A 25,179-nucleotide genomic window follows, 5' to 3' on the forward strand; every position below is an offset into this window, starting at 1 on the left:
GCTGTGGGTTTGAGCCTGGAGTAATGATTCCAGGGACCTGTCTTGTAACTCTTACTGCAGTTGGGGTGGATAAAATAATAGTGAAAGGACACTTCCAAAGAGGTTTTAGGGGCTGAATATTTTATTCTTTGACCCAGACTAAATCTCCAGGCTTGAAGGAGTGTGTATCTGGAGTCAAACTTACTGGCAATTTTTTCCTGACCCATTGGTTGAGAGTCTTTAAGGTTTTCCCTAAAGCCTGAAGCTGTTGCCTCAATGATGATTCTTTTATTTCTCTTAAGTATCCCTGTAATCTCCTGATTAGTGGAGGAGGCTTCCCATATACTACCTCATAGGGAGAGAATCCAGTATTCTTGGTGGTAATGGATCTAATCCTTAACAGTATATTAGAAAGGATTCTATCCCAATACAGATGAATTTTGTAACAGTTTACCTAATTGAGCCTTTAAAGTCCTATTGATCCTTTCTAATTCACCAGAACTCTATGGCTAAAGGCAGTATGTAACTTCCATCTGATATTTAAACTCTTGGCCAACAATTGTATTACCTCTACCACAAAGCTGGTTCATTGTCTGAGTCAATGGCTATTGGGAAGCCAAATCTGGGAATAATTTCCCAGAGAAGCATCCTGACTACCTCTCTAGCCTTTTCAGTGAAGGTTGGAGAGGCTTCCATATAGCCAGAATAAGAGCACACAAAAAACAAAAGATATTTAAAGCCCCATGAACATGGTAGTTCAGTGAAGTCTATTTCCAAGTCCTCAAAAGGTGTTCCTATTATAGTTTGGATTCCTGGTGGAAGCCATGGCCCCTGGCAAGGGTTATTGTAGGCACAAGTTTTGTACTGTTCATAGTTCACCAGGGGTATGCTTGTGAGCAAGGTGACATAGAGGTGCTGACTCTGAGTAGTCTCAAGTGCTGTTCAGCCATTGTGTGCTCCCCTGTGGAAGTCTGATAAAGGCAGGGCTAGAGTCTCAGGGAAGGTTATGCAGCCATCAGAAAATCTCCACCATTTATCTGGGAGATGGCTTCCTTTTTCTTAACCCAATTATTTTATGTTGGAAATATTCTGGCTCCCATTCTGCTAGAGGGTCAGGCAGAAGGTTGGCATTTAAGCCTGGGCCTGGATTTCCTTCCTGTTTCTTGCAGACAGCTAACCTTGATTCTCCTTCTGCTTTTCAGTTGCCCTGAGCAGTCACAGTATTCCCCTTTTGTATGAGCACAACTATCCTAAGTGCCCACACTGAATCTAGAAGATTAAGAAGTACCTGCTCATATTTTATGCCTTTTTTCTCCTGAGTTAATTAGCCCCTTTTCCTCATATAAGACCCCATGAATATGCAGGGTGGTGAAAGCATACTTCAAATCTGTATAGATATTTACACAGATTCCTGCTGCCAATTGGAGTCCCAGGTCAGAGCGATAAGTTTTGCCTTTTGTGCTGATTCCCTGAGACATAGGCTTTGCCTCAATGGTGGAGTCCAGAGTGACCACTGTATATCCAGGAAGATGTAGTCTGTCTTCTATAAAACTGCTTTCATCCATTAAGTACTCCACCTCAAGGTCCTTGAGGGGCTGATCTGTCAGGTCTGGCCTACTAGAAAACATTTTATGACCTCAATGCCGTTGTGATCAGGTTGCCCAGCCCCATAGAAATAGAGTTGCTGGGTTTAGAGTCCACATGATTCAACATGGATACAGGGATTTTCACATAACATGCACTGGTATCTGACCATCATCTCAATAGTCAGTCAATATTGTCCTTTGTATTCTAACAATGTAAAAATTGAATGAGGAACTCCGACAACCAATTCTTGTCCCATAGCCAGGTTATCAGCTTCCAACACCAGAAAAGCTCTGACTGCAAGGGCCTATAAACAAGGTGGCCAGACTTGAATCACAGAATCCAGCTGTTTAGAAAGATAGTCCACTGGACATTGCCATGTCCCCAGCATTTGAGTTAGGACTCCTATAGCTATTCCAGACCATTTGTGGACATACAGAAAGAAAGGCTTTGTGAGGTCAGGGAGTCCTAGTCTAGGTGCACTGGTGAGTGCTTGTTAAATGTCATCAAAAGGCCTTTTGTTGTGCTGGTCCCCACACTAGAGGATCCCATTTTCCCCCTTTTGTGGCTTCATAGAGAGGTTTTGCCATAGCTGAAAAGTTGGGGATTCACATACAGAAGTGCCCAGAGGCACTTTTCTTAGAACTCAGTCTGTGAAAACTGGCCAAGAAGATATATTATCAGGGTACTTTCAGGTCTGGTTGCACCTTAGGTCTTTCTGCTGGGTGTGCTAGTGGCCACCATCTGGCTGCCTCTTTGCAGGGACCATTCCTGCTAGTATCTCTGCAAGTTGAAATGGCACTAAGAGCTTGGGACTTCAGTAAGACAGAGTCTGGGAAAGCTGAAGCCCAGGTCCCACAGATTGCAGTTGGATTTGTGTGAACCAGTCTGGGTCTATGGAAAGTCAGAGGCTGGGGCCATTCCCCAGGGGGAGCACAGGTTGGAGAAACTGGAGAAAACTGGGCTTTCTTCAGCTAAGTGAGTCCTGAAGCGCACAGGGAAGGAAGGGGCCAGCTACAACAGGTTGGAAGACTGCAAGAGGGTGTGAAGGCATCTGGTAATTGGTTTGCCCACCTAACCCATCCAGCACCCACCAATGGGAGCTACCATCAAATTCCAGACAACCCCACCTATTGGCTGAGGAAATTTTTGAAAGCCAAAGAAGCAATCATTCAATTTTCCGTTGAGACGTTCCCTTTTTTTTTTCCTGCTCTTTTTCTTTCTCTCTCACATTTGTACCATCTTTGACTCCAAATATTGTTCATGCATAAACTTATTGAGGAATGGGATGTCTGAATAGTATGTTACAGTTTTGTTGTATATTCTTATATTTTTACTTATTTTAAATCTGTATATATTTTTTCCCTCATTTATTTGTCTCCATGGATTCTCTTTCTCTCTTCTCTCATGCTAACAGCAACTTCCATTAATTTATCTTTAGATCTTACCATAAATTTTTACCTCTAACTTCCCTCCTTCTCCCTCATAAACATCACATCTTACACTACTTCTGTCCTTCATTGTCCATCATTTGAAATGGTGAACCCTTTTAGTAAACTTACTGCTTATATTGTAGACAATAATTGAACACATCATTTCTGTTTATTGTGACAAAACTATAGATGCCTTAATAGGATCTGATTTAAGGTTGTATATTTTTTGCATTGGGTTCTGTTAATGTGGGTCTCCCCCTTAAACGTGAGGTACTGGAAGCTTTCAGGGACACTATAAGACTACAGGGCAGAATCTCTACTGCTTCAATTCCATACCACTAGATGGGAAGACACAAAAACAGCATGAAAAAACAAGGTAACAAAGTCCTTCAAACAAACCAAGATGTTCCAACAATAAAATCCATAGGCAACACAATAGAAGAAATGTTGGAGAAGGAATGTAGAAAGTACATAGTTAGACCAATCTTCAAAATAAAAGATGGTATCAGAGAGAAAATACAGGAAGTGAAAGATCACTTCAATAAAGAGGCAAAGATTATAGAAAGGAATCAAGCCAAAATCCTCAAAATGAAGGAAACAATAAGCCAAATTAAAATTCCAATGGAAAGTATCACCAACAGTCTAGACCACTTGGAAAACAGAACCTTGAACAATGAAGATGAAATGTATACTCTCAAAAATAAAGTCAACCACACAGAAAAGATGGTAAAAAACCATGAACAGAATTTCTAAGAAATATGGAATTACATAAAAAGACCAAATTTAAGGTTTATGGAATAGACAAAGGCATGGAGATAAAAACCAAAGGAATGTACAATCTTTTCAATGACATAATATCAGAGAATTTCCCACACCTAAAGTATGAAATGGAAAATCAACTACAAAAGGCTTAAAGGACTCCAAATGTACAAAATTGACCCATACCAAGGGACATTATAAAGAGAATGACTAACGTACAGAATAAGGACAGAATTTTAAAATCTTGGAAAGGAAAAAATCAAATTACTACATATCAGGGGAAACTAATTTGGATTTTAGCTGATTTCTCAACCCAGACCCTCAATGTCAGGAGGTACTGAAATAACATATATCAAGTTCTGAAAGAAAATGGATGCAAACTGAGAATTTTACATCCAGCAAAATTAACCTTTAGATTCAAAGATGAAAAAAATCCTTCCATGATGAACAAAAGTTAAAAGAATTCACAACTAGAAAACCTGCACTACAGAACATTCTCAGCAAAATATTCCATGAGGAGGAAATGAAAAAAAGAAAAAAAAAAAAAAACAATGAAAACCAATAAAGGGAGGAACTACACTATAGGAAAGGTGAATCAAAGGGGAATCTAAGTCAAGTTAAAAACCAAAAATAAACCAAAATGACCGGGAACACAAATCAGATCTAAATAGTAATGCTGAATGTTCATCGTCTAAACTCATCAATCAAAAGACATAGACTGGCAGACTGGATTTTAAAAGAAGACCCAACAATATGCTACCTTCAAGAGACTCACCTCCTAGGAAAAGACATCCATAGACTGAGGTCAAAAGTCCAGAAAAAACATATCACTCACATGGACTGTGTAAATAAGAAGGGTTTTCCAGTCTTGTATTAGATAAAGTGGACTTCAAGTCAAAGTAAGAAGGGATAAAGAAGGGCACTTCCTTCCTTCATTAAGGGAATCATACATCAATAAGACATAGCAATCATAAACATATATGCCCCCAAGATGGACCATCTATGCACATCAAATGAACCTTTCTCAATTTCAAGAATCAAATAGACCACAACACAGTAATACTGGGTGACTTTAACACAGCTCTCTCACCATTGGATAGATCTTCCAAACAAAAACTTAACAAAGAAACTAAAGAATGAAATAATACAATCAGTAATTTAGACTTAATGAATATATATATAAAATATTTCATCCATCATTGAGTGAATACACTTTCTTCACAGCAGCACATGGATCCTTCTCTAAAACAGACCATATGTTATGCAAAAGCAACTCTCAACAAATAAAAAAAAAAAAAAACAGAAATACTGCCCTGCATTCTATCAGATCATAATGGAATGAAAGTAGATATCAATAATATAAAAAATAGAAGCTACTCCAACATCTGGAGACTAAATAGCATGTTATTGAATGATGAATGGATAGCAGAAGAAATCAGGGAGGAAATTTTTAAAATACTTGGACGTGAATGAGAGCACTGATATAACATATCAAAATCTCTGGGACACTATGAAAGCAATGCTAAGAGGAAATTTCATTGCCCTGACCTCATACATTAAAAGAATAAAAGCCAACAAATAAATGACCTAAAATTACATCTCAAAGCCCTAGAAAAGGAAGAACAAATTAACACCAAAAGCAGTAGAAGGCAGGAAATAATTAAAATCAGGGCTGAAATCAATAACATTGAAACAAAAAAAATTCAAAAAAATTACAAAACAAAAGGTGGTTCTTTGAAAAAAATAAATAAAATTGATAAACCCTTAGCAACAATAATGAAGAGAAAGAGAGAAAAATCAAATTACTAATATTCATGATGAAAAAGGAAATATCACAATGGACACTGCTGAAACACAGTGCTGAAAAAATATTTTGAAAATCTATACTCAAATGAAACAGAAAATCTCAAAGACATTGACAAATTTCTAGAGACATATGATCTCAAACTGAATCAGGAGGACATGCACAATTTAAACTTATCAATTTCAAGCAATGAAATAGAAGATGCCATCAGAAGCCTAATAACAAAGAAAAGCCCAAGATCAGATGGATTCTTGGCTGAGTTCTACAAGACCTCCAAAGAAGAATTAATACCAATACTCCCCAAATTATTCCATGAAATAGAAAAGGAGGGAACCCTTCCAAACTCATTCTATGGAGCTAGTATTACCCTGATACAAAACCAAACAAAGACACATCAAAGAAAGAAAACTTCAGATCAATATCCCTGATGAACACAGACCAAAAATTTTCAATAAAATTCTGGTGAATGGCATACAAAAACATAGATAAAAGGTAGTGCATGACGATCAAGTGGGGTTCATCCCAGGAATATAAGGTTGGTTCAATTATATGGAAATCAATAAACATAATACATCATGTCAATAGACTTAAAGGCAAGAATCATGTGGTTATCTCAATAGCTGCAGAAAAAGCATTTGACAAAATACAGCAACTCTTCATGTTCCACACACTAGAAAATCTAGTGACAGTAGGAACACACCTCAACACTGTAAAAGCTATCTATGCTAAGTCCATGACCAACATCTGAATGGAGAAAAACTGAAAGCATTCCTCTAATAACTGGAACAAGACAGGGATGCCCTCTTCCACCACTTCTATTCAATATCATCCTTGAAATTCTGGCCAGAGCAATCAGACAGATGAAAGAAATTAAAGGGATATGAATGGGAAAAGAAAAACTCAAACAATCACTATTTGTCAACGACATGATTCTATATTTAGAAGACCCAAAAAATTCCACCAGAAAACATGTAAAAATAATAAATGAATTCAACAAAGTAGCTGGATATAAAATTAACACCCATAAATCAAATGCACTTCTATACATAAGTGATGAATCCACTACAAGAAAAAATAGGAAAACTACACCATTCATAATAGCCTCAACAGAAATAAATATTAGGGAATCAATCTCACAAAAGAGATGAAAAACCTCTACAATTAAAACTACAGAACACTAAAGAAAGAAATTGAAGAAAACCTTAGAAGATGGGAAGATCTTCTATAACTTCAAAAGTTATTAAATGGTTCCACCTTGCTTACTCTCCTGCAAAATCTTTAACCCCATTTCACAATTTTATTGCACAACTTATCATTAAAGACAGAAGCTGAGCCTTTTTTTCTTTCATTGTGGCACTCTTTTCAGTTTAACAATATCAACTTTGAAAATTCCTACACACCTTCCAGGTGACTTACTAATTTTCCTGGTCAGTAAAAAATTCACATCAAGTTATTTCCCACTGTTTGGCTGCTTTTGCAGTGATGGGCCATCTCTTACAAATTAAAACTGATAATAATGCTCCATCTTATACTAGTTCATCTTTTCAACAATTTTGTTATCAGTATCATACTGAACTGACATTCCTTATAATACTCAAGACCAGGCCATTGTACAGCAAGCTCATTTATCTCTGAAGTTACAATTACAAAAACAAAAGAGGGGAAATAGAACCCCAAGAAATTGTTTAAATCATGCTCTTTTTGTATTAAATTTTTTAAACTGTGAGGCTGAAGGTCACACTGCAGCTGAGTGACATAAGGTTCATACAACTATATGCTTGACAGGTCTGGTCTGGTGAAAGACTTACAAATAGCACAATGGAATGGACCAGATCCAGTGATTATGTGGGGTAGTGGTCCCCACATAATATTTCCAGAAAGAGCAGTTCATCCTCCAACCAAAGTCCAAATGACTGAAGCTCACACCAGAAGTGTTGATCCCGACACCCACCAAGAACAAGATATTGAGGAAGAAGAGAAAGAGAACTCGATAAACCCAGAAGGCTGGTCTGCCAACATGGGGAAAATTGAAGAATCTGATGCACCAGACTGAACAGATGGTAAATTAACAGGGAAATATTAAATCTGCCACAATGCTTGTTGATAGACTGGCCTTATTAGGTTGTTAGTAAGTAGTGTTCATGGGGAAACTTACTGGACTTACTTTCCAGATCTATCTTTGGTACTCCCAATTATGTGCACTAGAGAATCTATTCCAATCTTTACTAATTATACACACATGATGGGAGACTTTTCAGATAAACATATTGCACCTCTCTATTCAGTTGGATTTAATTATACTGGATGCAGTGGGAGTCAACCTATGTGTTGGTCCCACAATGACAATACCAGCTGTTTAAAAGTGATCCCAGAAGATAAGACAGCATATGGTGGAGCCAAAGTAGCCAAACTCACTGACCTTTAGGATGTAACTAAATATATTCAGATGTAATAAAAATGGGACTCCCTAATGACATAACCATGTTTCCTATGAAACATTCAACAATACCTTACTGTCATAATCATACCACTACAGAATTGGGTGCCCCTCCTTAATGGATGGAGTGTGCCAACACTTGGCCAGTATGTCATAATATCTATGGCAGTAATATATTTTGGATTGATCTCACAAAGTTAATGAGAGGCACTTATATCAAAAACTTTATGACCCTTGGAGGATTTATAAGTAATGTCCTGACCTTCAGTGGTGGTGGCATACAAAGAGATCCTTGCCATGTGATAGCCACCCTAGATTTTGTTAACTTTACTAACACTCCCCTATGTACTCTTGTGAATAAGGATTGTAAAGTGGTTCCTTGTTATGGCTTGTAAGCCTGTGTACAATCCCCTTGTGTTTTAATTAGTGGTAATATAAAAGTTAACAGGATAAAAGTATTGTAACTTGTTATAACTGTAATTTGACTAATTGCATTACTAGATATAATAGAGGACAAGGAACACTTGTATTAAGACGACCTTCTTTTATTATGACTCCAGCTAATATTTCAGAGCACTGGTGTTCTGATACTGGAGTTCAAGTTCTGCAGCAGATTCATGCCCAGTTAGACAGACACCATCATGCTCTTGATCTTGTTATAATTGGAGCAGTCACCTTGATATGTGCTTTAGTTTCTGTCATGACTGCTGTGATAGATTTAAAGACATACAAAATGCTCAATTTGTTAATGACTTGGCTCAGAATAGTTCTAAAACTTTACAAAATTAGGCAAATATTGTTAAGTTAGAGGCAAAATTAAAAGCTTTAGAAGTTACAGTTATTAATATTGGAAATGAACTTGCTGCCCTTAAATTTAGGCAAAAGCTTCACTGCCATGCTAACTATAGATATGTTTCTTTCACAGCAAAAAAAATATAATGCTTCTCAATGGGATTGGGAAAAAGTTAAAAATCATTTAATGGGCATTTGGCAGAGAAATAATGATAGCCTGAATCTTATGGAGTTACATCATCATATCCAGGATATCAAGAAAGTCAGATTGGGGCTGGGGCTGGGGCTCAGTGGTAGAGCACTTGCCTAGCATGTGTGAGGCACTGGGTTCGATCCTCAGCACCACATATAAATAAATGACTAAAATAAAGGTCTATCAACATCTAAAAAATATTTTTAAAAAAAGAAAGTCAAATTGATTCTGTGGATCCCCCATGAATTGCTAAACAAATAATGATCTAAATGGCTTTAATCCCTGGAATATGTTAAAACATACAGTATGGTACATTTTTGAAATTATATCTTTGCTACTGATTCTCTTTTGTGTTGTAACAATAAGATGGAAAAATTCAATGACTCCAAGTCTTAACCCATCACTTGCATTTAAAAAATATGAAAGGGAGATATGTGGCAAGTGATGACAGAAGATTGGAGAGCAGTGACAGATTAGGGGTCTCTGATGACCTCATGGCTGTGGCATGCTTGGTGCCTGGGAATGTTCCCCTGCAAGAGCACAAGATGCTTAGTTGCTATGGCAATGCTCTGCATGAGGAAGCTCTGTGCAAGAGTTCTATCAATTCTGACCTTAATCTCAGACACATAGCTCCTGGGAATAGAGAATTCTTAAGTTAGACAACCACAATGTTTCACCAGCTCCACTTCCGTTTCCACCCACTTTAGAGTAACTTTTAACAATGGACTTTCTTGAGAGCTACACAAAGATCCTAGCATTGCACTTTGCAACTGTGGATTGCACCTGCAGAAAGGTTACATATATGTTATATTTTCTGTAGCTTTCCTGAATACAAAGAATAATGCTTGAATAGTCTTTAAACTGATAATGAGACATATATAAAGTTTGCAGGTGTAACTCTAGATCTACATCTCAATCAGAGAGCAGCACTTCACCTGATCCCATTTTTATCTTCAAACTATGTCTTGTGAGTCTGTATTTTTCTAATCCCCCTTTACCCCTCACCAGAACCATAAGTTTGGCCATGCTGGTGGGAGCACCAGACCTTAAACTATACTACAGAGCAATAGTAAGGAAAATGGCATGATATTGGCACCAAAAAAGATACATGTAGACCAATGATACAAAATAGAAGAAACACAAACAAACCCAAATAAATATAGTTATCTCATACTAGACAAAGATGCCAAAAACACATCAGAGAAAAGATTGCCTATTCAACTAATGGTGCTGAGAAAACTGGACATCCATATGTAGCAAAATGAAATTAAACCTCTATCTCTCAAAAATCAACTCAAAGTGGATCAAAGACTTAGGAACTAGAACAGAGATAACTAATAGAAGAAAAGGTAGGCACAAATCTTTACTACGTGGACTTAGCCTATAAGTTCCTTAACAACACTCCTAAAGCACAAGAAGTAAAATCAAGAATCAATAAACAGAATGGACTCAAACTAAAAAACTTCTCAGCAAAATAAACAATCAATAATGTGAAGAGAGAGCCTATAGAATGGGAGAAAATCTTTACCACATACATCTCAGATAGAGCATTAATCACCAGGATATATAAAGAACTCAAAAAACTTAACACTGAAAAAACAAAAAACCCAATCAATACATGGGCTAAGAAACTGAACAGACACTTCACAGAAGAAATGTAATTCACCAACAAATATAAGAAAAAATGTTCAAGATCTTTAGCAATTAGAGAAATGCAAATCAAAACTACTCTAAGATTTTATCTCACTTCAGTTAGAATGCCAATTATCAAGAATACAAACAACAATAAATGATGGTGAGGATGTGGGGAAAAAGTGCACTCATACATCGTTGGTGGGACTGCAAATTGGTGTAACCATTATGGAAAGCAGTAAAAGTTTCCTCAGAAAACTAAGAACTACCATTTGATCCAGCTGTCCCACTTCTTGGTTTATACACAAAGCACTTAAATCAGCATATTACAGTGATACAGTCACATCAATGTTTATAGAAGCTCAATTCACAATAGCTAAACTATTGAACCAACCTAGGTGCCCTTCAACAGATGAATGGATTGAAAAATGTGATATATATATATACATGCATATAAATAATATGATAAAATGTGATATATAACACTGAGGTCGGACGCCATCACTGGGCCTGCCTGCCTGCCCCCCTACTGCTGAGGGACACTGCACTTGCCTCTGTGCTGACTCAGCGCACCCTCGCTGGGACTCCCCAGCTTCCTTGGAGGCTGGTGCAGGCATTTTGAATTATTCCTGAGGGCGTGGCCATCATCATCAGAAGGGCAGCTCCCTTCCTGAGACACCTACAGTAGACCGGAGGCCCTTTGACAGGACTCAGGAATCAAGAAGAGGACGTATTGAGAGACTCGGGACCAACTCAGAGCCTCTGGGTGAGTCTCTCCAACTGTGCAAGGCTCCCTGGATGGGGAAGTAATCCCGGAACACAGGGAACTTTGTGGAGTAGAGTTGCCGAACGAGACTCCCCCACTGGAGCCTTGAACCCGGACAACTGGGAGCATTGTAGATGAGGGCCACCTATTGAGAGACTGCTGTGCAGAGTGAGGGTTCCAGGCCCAGGCAGCAGGACCAGATCACAGGCAGCTTCTCAGAGGAGGACTGCCAAGCAAGAGACTTCAGCACAGGGCGAGGCTCCCTGGCCCAGGTAGTAGGTCCGGACCCCAGGGAATGTCCCAGAGGAGGGCTGCCCAGCCCAGGCGGTAGTTCTGGACTGAAGGGAACTTCTTGGAGGAGAGCCACACAGCAAAACTTCCCCACCAGGTAAGTCTTCCCCGCCAGGCGAAGTTTCCCCACCAGGGCAGGAGAAGCAGAGACACAGGCCCAGACCAGCCATGCCCCAGCCCACAGTCTACTCTCCCTTTGACTGACCATCGGTCAACAAGAGGAGGCACCTCTGCCACTAGCAGGGAATATACCCCACCTGAAGGCCACCACCCCTAGAGGGCAGCTATCTTGTGGAGCACTGCATTATCAAGTTCCTCCAAGACTTCGAGCTACTGAAGGGACACTATAAGTCAATAGAGGAAATCTGCAATATCTCAGAGTTTCCCTACTACAGGGGTAGATACCTGAGCAATATGAGAAAACAAGGAAAGAAAATGTCCCAAACAAACCTAGATGCTACATCAATAAAATCCAATGACAGCATGGCAGAAGAATTGTCAGAAAGGGAGTTCAGAATGTACATAATTAAAATGATCAGAGAAGCAAATGATGAGATGAAAGAGCAAATACAGGCATTGAATGATCACACCAATCAACAGTTAAAAGAGCAAATACAGGAAGCAAAAGATCATTTCAATAAAGAGTTAGAGATACTAAAAAAAAAAACAAACAGAAGTCTTTGAAATGAAGGAAATAATAAACCAAATTAAAAACTCCATAGAAAGCATAACCAATAGGATAGAACACCTGGAAGACAGAACCTCAGATATTGAAGACAAAATATTTAATCTTGAAAATAAAGTTGCCCAAACAGAGGAGATGGTAAGAAATCATGAACAGATTCTACAAGAATTATGGAATATCATGAAAAGGCCAAATTTAAGAATTATTGAGATTAAGAAAGGCACAGAGAAACAAACCAAAGGAATGAACAATCTATTCAATGAAATAATATCAGAAAATTTCTCAAATCTGAAGAATGAAATGGAAAATCAAGTACAAGAGACTTGTAGGACTCCAAAGATACAAAATTACAACAGACCCACACCAAGGCACATTATAATGAAAGTACCTAACGTACAAAATAAAGACAGAATTTTAAAGACTGTGAGTCTTTAAAATTCCAAAAAAAATCAAATTACATTCAGGAGGAAACCAATACAGATATCAGCGCATTTCTCAACCCAGAACCTAAAAACTAGAAAGGCCTGGAACATTTTTCAAGCCCTGTAAGAAAACGGATACCAACCAAGAATCTTATACCCAGCAAAACTTACTTTGAGATTTGACAATGAAATAAAATCCTTCCATGATAAACAAAAGCTAAAAGAATTTACAAAAAGAAAGCCGGCACTACAGAACACTCTCAGCAAAATATTCCATGAGAAAGAGATGAAAAACAACGATGCAAATCAGCAAAGGGAGGAACTACCTTAAAAGAATAGCCAAACAAAGGAGAAACCAAGTCGTGTCAAAAAACAAAAATGAGCCAGAAGACTGGGAATACAAATCATATCTCAATAATAACTCTGAATGTTAATGAACTGAACTCATCAATCGAAAGACATAGACTGGTAGATTGGATTAAAAAGAAAGATCCAACAATATGCTGCCTGCAAGAGACTCATCTCATAGAAAGAGATACCCACAGACTAAAGGTGAAAGGATGGGGAAAAATATACCATGCACATGACTCAGAAAAAAAGCTGGAGTATCCATCCTCATTTCAGATAATGTGAACTTAAACCAAAGTTAGTCAGAAGGGATAAAGAAGGACATTACATACTGCTTAAGGGAAGCATAAATCAGCAAGACATAACAATAATAAATATCTATGCCCCAAACATTAGCTCATCCATGTACGTCAAACAAATCCTTCTCAATTCCAGGAATCAAATAGACCACAACACAATAATACTAGGTGATTTTAACACACCTCTCTCACCACTGGACAGATCTTCCAAACAAACATTGAACAAAGAAAGCATTGATCTCAATAACACAATCAATAATATAGACTTAACGGACATATATAGAATATACCATCCAACAAACAGCGAATACACTTTCTTCTCAGCAGCACATGGATCCTTCTCTAAAATAGACCATATTTTATGCCACAAAGCTAATGTTAGCAAATACAAGAAGATGAGATACTACCTTGTATTCTATCAGATCATAAAATTAGAAATAAATGACAGAATAAAAAACAGAAACTACTCCAACACCTGGAGATTAACTAATACGCTATTGTATAATGAATGGATAACAGAAGACATCAGGAGGGAAATTAAAAAATTCTTAGAGGTAAATGAGAACAAACATATATCAAAATCTCTGGGACACTATGAAAGCAGTACTTAGAGGAAAATTTATTTCATGGAATGCATTCTATAAAAGAAGAAAAAATCGACAAATAAACGACCTAACACTACAACTCAAAGCCCTAGAAAAAGAAGAACAGAGCAACACCAAAAGTAGTAGAAGACAGGAAATCGTTAAAATCAGAGCTGAAATCAATGAAATTGAAGCAAAAGAAACAATCCAAAAAATTGACAAAATAAATAGTTGGTTCTTTGAAAAAATAAACAATGATAAACCCTTAGCCACACTAACAAAGAGAAAGAGGGAGAAAACTCAAATTACTAAAATTCAGAATGAACAAGGAAATATCACAACAGACACGAGTGAAATACAAAAATAATTAGAAGCTGTTTTGAAAATCTGTACTCCCACAAAATAGAAAATCTCGAAGATATCAACAGGTTTCTAGAGACTTATGAATTACCTAAACTGAACCAGGAGGACATACACAATTTAAATAGATCAACTTCAAGTACTGAAATAGAGGAAGTCATCAAAAGCCTACCAACAAAGACAAGTCTGGGACCAGATGGGTTCTCAGCCAAGTTCTACAAAACCTTTAAAGAAGAGTTCATTCCAATACTTCTCAAAGTATTCCATGAAATAGAAGAGGAGGGAACCCTCCCAAACTCATTCTATGAAGCCAATATCACCCTGATACCTAAAGCAAGCAGAGACACATTGAGGAAAGAAAATTTCAGACCAATATCCTTAATGAACATCGACACAAAAATTCTCAACAAAATTTTACCAAATCACATACAAAAATATATTAAAAAGATAGTGCACCATGATCAAGTGGGTTTTATCCCAAGGATGCAAGATTGGTTCAACATCCAGAAATCAATAAATGTAATTCACCATATCAACAGGCTAAAGTCAAGAATCACATGATTGTTCTGATAAACGCAGAAAAAGCATTTGATAAAATACAGCATCCCTTCATGCTCAAAATGCTAGAAAAAATAGGGATAGTGGGAACATTCCTTAACATTGTGGAGGCCATTTATGCTAAGCCCATGGCCAATGTTTCTAAATGGTGAAAAACTAAAAGCATTCCCCCTAAAAACTGGAACAAGGCAGGGATGCCCTCTTTCATCACTTCTATTCAACATTGTCCTTGAAACTCTACCCAGAGCAATTAGACAAACCAAAGAAATTAAAGGGATACGAGTAGGAAAAGAACTATCCATATTTGCCAATGACATGATTCTATATTTAGAGGAGCCAAAAAATTCCACCAGAAAACATCTAGAACTCACAAATGAATTCAGTAAAGTAGCGGGATATAAAATCAATATTCATAAATCTCATGCATTTTTATTCATAAGTGATGAATCCCCTGAAAGAGAAGTTAGGAAAACTACCCCATTCACAATAGCCTCAAAAAAATAAAATAAAATACTTGGGAATCAATCTAACAACAGACATGAAAGACCTCTACAATGAGAACTACAGAACACTAAAGAAAGAAATTAAAGAAAACCTTAAAAGATCAAAAGATATCTCATGTTCTTGGATAGGCAGAATTAATATTGTTAAAATGGCCATAGTATCAAAAGTGCTATACAGATTCAATGCAATTCCAATTAAAATCCCAATGACGTACCTTACAGAAATAGAGCAAGCAATCATAAAATTCTTCTGGAAGAATAAGAAACCCAGAATAGCTAAAGCAATCCTTAGCAGGAAGAGTGAAACAGGGGGCATCGCAATACCAGACCTTCAACTATACTACAAAGCAATAGTAACAAAAATGGCATGGTATTGGCACCAAAATAGACAGGTAGTTCAATGGTACAGAATAGAGGACATGGACACAAATCCAAATAAATACAATTTGCTCATATTAGATAAAGGGGCCAAAAATATGCAATGGAGAAAAGATAGCCTCTTCAATAAATGGTGCTGAGAAAACTGGAAATCCCTATGTAGCAGAATGAAACTAAACCCCTATCTCTCACCCTGCACAAAATCAACTCAAAATGGATCAAGGGCCTTGGCCTCAGACCAGAGACCCTGCATCCTATAGAAGAAAAAGTAGGTCCAAATCTTCAACATGTTGGCTTAGGATCAGATTTCTTTAACAGGACTCCAACAGTGCAAGAAATAAAAGCAAGAATCAATAACTGGGATAGATTCAAACTAAAAAGCTTTCTCTCAGCAAAGGAAACTATCAGCAATGTGAAGAGAGAGCCTACAGAGTGTGAGAAAATCTTTGCCACTCATACTTCAGATAGAGCGCTAATTTCCAGAATATATAAAGCACTCAAAAAACTCTACACCAAGCATACAAATAACCCAGTGAAGAAATGGGCTAGGGAAATGAACAGACACTTCACAGAAGAAGATCTACAAGCAATCAACTGATACATGAAAAAATGTTCAACATCTCTAGTAATAAGAGAAATGCAAATCAAAACTACCCTAAGATTCCATCTCACCCCAATTAGAATGGCGATTATCAAGAATACAAGCAACAATATGTGTTGGCGAGGATGTGGGGAAAAAGGTACACTCATGTAGTGCTGGTACACTCATATATAGTGCATATATACACTCTGTAAAACAGTGTGGAAATTCCTTAGAAAAGTTGGAATGGAACAACCATTTGACCCAGCTATCCCACTCCTTAGCCTAAACCCAAAGGACTTAAAATCAAAATCAGTGTACTACAGAGATGCAGCCATATCATTGTTCATAGCTGCTCAATTCACAATAGCCAGATTGTGGAACCATCCTAGATGCCCTTCAATTGATGAATGGATAAAGAATCTGTGGTATATATATGCAATGAAATATTACTCTGCCATAAAGAATAATAAAATTATGGCATTTGCAGGCAAATGGATGAAATTGGAGAATATCATGCTAAGTGAAATAAGCCAATCTCGAAAAACCAAAGGACAAATGATCTCGCTGATAAGAGGATGATGACACATGGTGGGGGGTGGGAGGGGGGCAAGAAGGGAGGAAGGAGGGACTGTATAGAGGGAAAAGAGGGGTGGGATGGGTTGGGGGAAGGAAAAAATAACAGAATGAATCAAACATTATTACCCTATGTAAATGTATGATTACACAAATGGTATGTCTCTACTTCATGTACAGAGAAACATGTATCCCACTTGTTTACGATAAAATAAATTTAAAAAAAAATAGTGTGCCAAATAAAAGGCATTAAGGCAATAAAAAATAAATAAAAAAGACACTGCCTTTAAAATTAAAAAGAGACAAAGCAAACAAGCAAACAAAAAAAACTCTTGTTTTTGCAATGATATTTGAAATTGGAAATTAAAAAGCAAAAAAGAAATGATACAGACATGGAAATGCTGATTGCAAATTTGATCAGTATGCATTGATATGTGTATTGAAATATCACACTGTATCTAAGAAGTATGCACAATTTTTATGTGTTAATTAGAAATAGAAAATTTTAAATGAGTGACAAAAATCACATTTTTATTTTCTTTTGGAAAATATTTACCTGGCAATGGATGCACTGCAAAACATCCCCTTCACAGCATCCATTATACATGGAAGAAACATCTTCTAGGAGGGAAGTAAATTCCCTAAATTTTCTTAAACTCAACCTTGGGGAATTTTTACTAAATACAGCAATATTTCTTGAAAGAGAATTGATAAATCACTAAAACAATTTGAACAGTGAGTAAAACAATAGTGAATTCTTTCTTAATACCACATAAACAGCTCCAGAGCCATTGGTACCACTGACTTTGCACAAATGTCCTTATCATCAAGCAACTGATGTCATATTGCACAATCTGTAAGATCATTTTTAAAATCCTAGGCTGATGTTTTTGTGTCCCTCACAATGCTAGATTCAAACAAATAAAAGACCTGAGAGAGGTGTTTCCTTCCATAATCCAGCAGGACACACTGCCTAAGGGCCTCCACTTCCTGTTGTGAGCCTACAGCAGGCATAGATAAGCCACAAACTGACCAAAATACATCTCAGAAGTGCCTCGTCTCTCCTTGGCATCTCCCCTCCTCCCAGGGTTTAAATCATCCAGTGCACAAGCTATCCATGCACACTCAACCTCCTGAAAACCTCTGGGAGGTTAGAAGGAATAACAAATATAAAGTGATCAATAATTTAACCAAAATGGGGAACAGATAAGAAAATACAGGTAAAGACAAGATAGATGGTATAGAACTCACATGGAGTTTAACACTTTGGGTCCAAATTTCAAAAGGGCCCCACAGACAGTTTTTTGATAGGAAGACAATGCTTTTAAATATTGTGTGACAGGTGCTGACTGAAAGAGAAAGAGAAAATTCCATTGAAAACTTTATCAAAATCTCCCTATTCTCTTAATTTTAAACTACATCTCCACCATCACCGAGTTTGTTCAGAGAAGAAAATCTATGGGATTTCTGTTTCAGCAAATTTGCATGTAGAAAGAAATAGGCATCTGTGGCACATTATAAAGGTTAGGCTGGTTTCCCTGATGGCTGACCTCACCATGGCTGGGCAGTATGCTGTGAACTTGGCCATCTCTACTGGGATGGCTCCAGTGCCAAAAGAGGGTTTGTCCAGGAGAGAAGATAAAATGTTACCTTCACCCTCATATTCACTCACTGGAGATTTCCTCCAACTTGAAAAGAAAATAAAGCCAGAAGACAGACCCTGGAAATTTGTGGCTGTCTTAAAAAGGTCTTGGGTAAAGAGAAAGGGCTAAAATCAGTGAGTGCAGCAAGATAATATCTTGGTATATGGGAATATGATAAATAACTCATTTCCTATAAAATAATTGTAATTTAAGTGAGGGTTTAGAGCCATGAAGTTGGTTGATTCCTTATCCCTTAATGAAACAAATGCAAAACCCACTTTTGCTCGAAAGCAATTGGCTTTTGGTTGTTCTTCACAGCATGTTTTTGCCACTTCCTCAAAGGGAGCAGTAAGAGTTAAACATGTAGGGCCAAAGGCCAAAGACAACGGGATTCCTTCTGGCAACTTCATGCACGTAGTTAGAAAAAATTTAAAATATTTCTTAAATCAGAGAAGAAGGCTCAGTATTAGAGCACAAGCTTCACATGGGCAAAGGCCTGAGTTGCATCCCAGCACTAAGGAAGGAAGGTGAGGATGAAGAAAGGAAGAGACAGAGGGAGGGAGGGAGGAAAGAAGGAAGAAGGAAAGGAGTAAGAAAAAGGGAGGCAAGAGGAGGGAAAGAATGGGAGAAGTACAAGGGAAGAAGCAGGATGGGAATGGTAGATCAGAGAAGGGAAGGGAGAGAAAATGGAAGGGAAAGAAGAGGATAAGAAAAGCAAGTTTAAAAAATCAAAGAAAAGAAAGAAAGTTTTCCATTGTAGCAAAGTTTTATACCAGGCAATGTTATCCAGTATCCAGTAGATTCCTTTAAAGTCCTTCTCCTGACATCACTAACTCCAAACGAAGACTGATAATTGCAGTTCCAATCCTACACGCTCATGTACCAATGATCTCTTTCTCTCCCTTTGATGACTGGTGGGTAGCAGATCTCCCTTCCAAGATTCAAGGATAATTTTTACTTATATTCAAATAAATTTGTGTCAGGTTTCAATGCACACTAGCTTTCCAGAAAAAGTCTGTGCTTCTGCAATTACTGAACGATGAAAAACAGGTTTTAAGCCAACTTCCAATAATTTAATGTCTTCCCAAGTAAGAGCTAAAACTTCACCTTGGGAAAAATATATTATTTCCTCACTGGTTTCCTAGCAGTTTGACACTGGGCACACACCTCTGTTCTAGGGCTTTTCTCATCAGAAGATACACAGCACTAATGTGAAAGTCTTAATTGTGGGCCCACATCTTATTCATAGCTATATCCTCCACAGAACCTGACACATGATATACATTGGCTGAACCAATCAATCAATCAATGAACTCAGTCATGTTGTCTTGAGTTAATTATTTGATTTAGCTAAGAATAATGCTGTGGTTAAACAATGTGTCTACCAAAATTAAACTTACTGGTTTAGAAATGATTCCTTATTATTTTTATAACCCTGGAATTTCTTGTCAGGATCCAGAGTAGGGAAAGGAGGCAGAAATCCTATGTCAGCTTTGTTGTTATATTAGAAACAGAGTATCTTTCAAACTTCAGCATTGTGAAAAATTGTACAACCCTCCATAGCATATATTCTTCCTAAGATATTAATCTTGCCTGGAGTTGTGGCTCAGTGGAAGAGCACTTGCCTAGCATGTGTGAGGCACTGGGTTCCATCCTCAGCACCACATATAAATAAATAAAAAATAAAGGCCCATCAACAACTAAAAAAATTTTTTAAAGATATTAATGTGGAGAACAGAGAAGGAAAAGACAATTTTTAGTAATGGTAAAGCTATTCTCTCCTAAGAAATAATAGATGCAATGAGCAATTAGTGCTATATTATGTGAAAAGGATTGCAATTTCCTCACTGTTGCCTGCAAAGCATCTTCACCCACATCTTGGACAACCATTCCACACATTGTGAAGCTGTCTTTATCCCACCACAAGACCCCTTAACCTGTTACTCTTTCTTTGCTACCTACTTTTCCCTTCCATTTGGACTTTTCTTCTCATCTCCCAAGGTAAAAAAGTCAGTGTGTTAATTTATCAACAAAGGACTTGGAAATGGTGTTCAGTAGTATCTAGAGATGCAGATGGTGACTCTGGAGTACATCCCAAATCAGGACGTGACTGCAAGTTCATATTGAGAGAAGCAAATAAGAAGGATTCTTCTACATTTCCACATGCATGATCAGGCTCCTATTCTGCCTGCATACATGTGGCATAATGAATACATAAAGCACATGCCTACATATTGTAAGAATATAACCAAGTCCTCCTGTATATCACAAAAAGAATTACATCTCACCTAATGAATATGCCTTATCCTAAATACTGAAACTAGGTGAAATAAAAATGATGCACACAGGGAATCTTTCTTTTCATAATTTCAGTCCAGAAACTTTCTCAGTGTTGGCAAATAATTTTATGTATATAAGAATTACAAGTGATTTATTTACAGTTATTTCTGCACACTCTGAAAGTGTCTTATAAGCCAAACATTTATTCCTATATTCTATCATGTCTTGCACCAGAACCTCCATTTCATCAAGGGTTGCTTCCTGAACATACTGAGCAAATGTTAAGGTGGTGCTGTGGAGAGATCAGTGACCATCTGCAGAATTTCCACTAACAAACACTCAGAGTAATGTCCACTTGCTCGATAACCTCAGAAAATTATGTATGAAGGCTATACATTTTATATTTTCTTAACCACTCAATTGCCTGGTTGAATTTTTAAATAATGTTCTACTTACTTTTCAATATGGATTCAATTTAACTAAATTATCTTTGAGAAGCACTAACAATCTAGACAATTCACATGGATCCAGTGTTCTATAAATTTCTGGGTAATACTGAAGTTGTCTTAAAAGTAAAGATATCTATATTATTAAATATTCTGGTATTTTAACATTGTCCTAATAAATAGCTATCTATGACACTTAAGCATACAAAGTGTAAAGTAAATTATTGTGATAGAAATTAACTGGGTATATAATGAGAAAGATAGGAGTCAAGTGAACCAAATAGATTTTAATCCCAGATGATTGTGTGCTCAGGAAATACTTACTGAATTGAACTGATTGAATTAATCTGAAACTGATAGGATTTTAGATTTGCCATTGATGACTCCCTCAATAAAATGAATACAAACACCATGTCCATGCCGAATGCCTGTCACTTATGACTAGAAAGTGATGTGAAGATTAACTAGTAAATGATATTATTCCAGAACAGGACTTAATAAGAGAGGCCTCAGCATGCTGGTGGTCAATGTAGTTTATAGTACTAGTCAGACATAGATATTTAAGTGATCTCCAGACTCACCTGAAATCATAAAATCACGATTCTCTCCCAATGAGAGTGTATCAGAAGATACTGATGTTTGCTCACATAGACCACATTTATGGAGTCCTTACTCTTTGTCAAGATGGACACTATAAGACTGTCAACAATGACCAAGAAAGATAAGTCCCCTGGACTTGGGTTCTTAAGCACCCTCATAGTGGAATCTGCTTGTGAACATGACTATTATCCAATTCAGAATGTGGTTATGTATTTCCAGGAATGTTTTGTGATCCATGGTTGAGGAACCAGAAGAGGATTTATAGGAGTGGCATATGAGTTGAGTATGAAAAAATGTAAAAGATTCAGTGAGCAGAAAAATAAGGTGCACTGCCTTTCAGTGTGGAGAAAGTGATGTGATTAAAGCACAAAGGTGATAAGTCTTAAGCTATATTTGGGGAAAGCCAATTTATTTTGAGGAGAAGAGGGATCATAAAGAAAGGTAATAGGACCTCCTTAAGATGGAAAGGGCCTGGGTTCAGATTATGGAACTCTTGCATACAAAATTGAAGTGTTGGGGTCTCAAATGGAAGCCATTGAATATGTTTTATATAGGATAGTAATATGATCATTGCTATCCCCTAAGAAATACCAATCAGATTGATATATTTTATGTACTGGGACTACCACAGTGCCTTACAAACAGAAACTGTTAAGAACTCTTTGTCAAATAGTTGGATAGAAGAAGAAGGCCAATAAGAGAGTTTTGCAATTGTCCTATCCTATTGAGAAATCAGCAGGACCTTAATTGAGGTAGGAGAAATGGAAATGCAGTGGAAAACACAGATGGAAAGATGTTAGACAAAAATGAACAGGATTTAAAACAGGTTGTTAAAAGGGGAAAGGAGAGGGAGAACTGAAGAACAATCATGCTCATCAAGCCTTGTGACTAGTCTCATTAGCAGGCCTTTTAGAGGTTGTCAATTTGGGTAAAACACATCCACACCTTAAGGACAACTTTGACACTTAGAGTACTTTTGTGCAAGTTAGAAAAAGATGCAATTTCCAGGTCAGAGGATTTTGAACAAGACCCTCCTCAGGTGATATTCAGTTTTCCTCTTTGGACATAAGAAATATAAAAGTTGACCCTCCCTCCAGGTTGATACCGCCTTGGGCACTTTTGCGGGGAATGTACAAAATGTAGTGTTGAGGGAGGGAGCAGAGACCAGCATACCCTAGAGTTGTTCACAATCTAGATGAGAGATGTGTTAGATGACACAAAACTTGCACACAAAATCTCAATTCATATCTGTTCTTCTAATGTTACCATCAACTCTATACATTTGCAAAAATTTTAATATTTTGAAATCCAAATTGCTTCTATAAGCAACACCATCTATCTTTCCATAGGATGCTGTTCATTTTCAGAGTGGGAAAACTGTGTCTGCCTATAGATTGGTTCATATAATCAACAAAATACAAATTCTGAAGAAGGTAACTTGAGATAACTGATTTGTAAATATAAATTGAGAGAGGGAGAAAAAAATAAAGAAAGAACTAATTTTTTTAATGTGAAAAAAAGAGAAACTACCCTAATTTTCTCATTTCTTCCTGATATTTAAGTATATTTTTTTGCCTACATCCTAAGGCTCTGTGAAGAATCTTAGGAATTCAAACACAATAAGAAAAAAAATAAAACCTGGGAGTTTAATAGTTTCATTTTTTTTAAAGAAATCACATTCACAAAAGAAAGTCATGTGACTGAGGAAAGACATTTTATATTATTCTTTCACACAATTAAAAAGTTAAAAAGTTAAAAAGTAACCTGTTTCATCTATTTATGAAATACTACATATTTGATTTTCATTTGATCACACAGCAGAGTTTCTGGCCAATTATTAACTAAGGGAAAAATGCCTCTGTGCTTCCCTGGAAATAATCTATTGTGTTAAAAAAAAAAAAAAAGAGTCCTTTTACTTGGTATTTTCCCATTTTCTCCTAGTCTATAAAATTTTGCTGCTAAATCCGCCAATAGTTGTATTGAAGCTCCTTTGTATGTGATACGCTTCATTTCTCTTGATGCTTTCAGAATTATTTGTCTGTGATCATCCATAGTTTGATTATAATGTGAACTCCTCTTTGTGTTGAATTTGACTGGAGACCTCTGAGCATCGTGTTCCTAAAAGTTGTAATTTCCCCCCAGATTTAGAAAGTTTACAGTCATTACTTCTTTAAATATGCTCTGTGGCCATTTTTCTCTCTTACACTTCTTAAAATTATGCAAATGTAGTGTTTTGGGTGGTGTCCAGTAATTTTACAGACTTCTTTTATTCCTATTCCTTTTTCTGTAGCTGATAATTTCCAGTGTCCTGTATTTGAGCTCACTGGTTCTTTTTTCTGCTTCATCAAGTCTGCTAATAAAGATTTCTATTGAATTTCTCAGTTCTGTTGTACTTTTCACCTAAGATATCTTTTTCTTGTTTCTGCTTCTATGTCTGTGTCAAACTTCTCATCTTGTTACTGTATTGTTTTCAAAACTTTAATTTTCTATATACATTTTATTGTAACTCTCTGAACTTTGAAAAGATGATGATTCTGAATTTCTTGTTAGTAATTTCAAAGATCGACTATCCAGTGTTCTTCATTAGAACTTTATTAATTTAGTTTGGTGATATCATAATTCCCTGATTCTTTTTTTTCTTATTGCCAGGGGAGGTGGAGGTACCAGATATTGAACTCAGGGTAAAACTCAACCACTGAGCCACATCCACACCCGTATTTTTTATTTTATTTAGAGACAGGGTCTCACTGAGTTGCTTAGCACCTCACTGTTACTGAGGCTGGCTTTGAACTTACCATCCTCCTGCCTCAGCCTCCTGAGCCACTGGGATTACAGGAATGTGCCACTATGCCTGGCCTTCCCCGATTCTTTATAATCCTGTGTCATTTGATTTTTGTTTGTGCATTTGAAAAACAACCACCTCTAGACATTTTAGGTGTTCTTTGGCAGGGCTATACCTTCACTATTTAGTCTTATCTGGGATTCTGGATGGACCAGTTGGTAATTATCATAGAACCTTTGCTGTTAGGTTCTTAAGTCAGGCTAGTCCGTTGTCTTTGCTCCTGAGAGAATGTGGGGCTACTGGATAGGCTCCACTATCTGATGAGACCACTGTCTAGACTCTGAAATCAGGCAGAGCAACTGACTGGACACTGCAATTGCCTCTCATCAGGCAGGGATGCAGACTGAACTCATTAGTCAGGTAGAATTGCTTTTGCATTCTGCATTTGGGCAGGGTTGCACTCTG

General features: G+C 37.1%; 1 protein-coding gene and 2 pseudogenes across 3 annotated transcripts in view; all 3 read right to left on the minus strand.

The window, feature by feature from the left end:
• Positions 1-25,179, minus strand: part of LOC306669271 (albumin-like) — a 120,019-nt pseudogene that overhangs the window by 38,624 nt on the left and 56,216 nt on the right. The window lies entirely within an intron of this gene.
• The window catches only part of LOC306668993 (albumin-like), a 120,148-nt gene that overhangs the window by 37,322 nt on the left and 57,647 nt on the right, over positions 1-25,179 (minus strand). The window lies entirely within an intron of this gene.
• On the minus strand, positions 15,221-20,142 carry LOC306669270 (afamin-like; annotated as a pseudogene). Its single transcript has 5 exons — positions 20,007-20,142; positions 18,885-19,024; positions 18,215-18,312; positions 17,520-17,658; positions 15,221-15,247 (listed from the first exon to the last, which is right to left on the minus strand). The product of its transcript is annotated as an afamin-like (transcript).

The sequence above is a fragment of the Sciurus vulgaris genome (genome assembly GCF_902686455.1).
Source record: "Sciurus vulgaris genome assembly, chromosome: 9".
In the NCBI taxonomy this organism is placed as follows: Eukaryota; Metazoa; Chordata; class Mammalia; order Rodentia; family Sciuridae; genus Sciurus; species Sciurus vulgaris.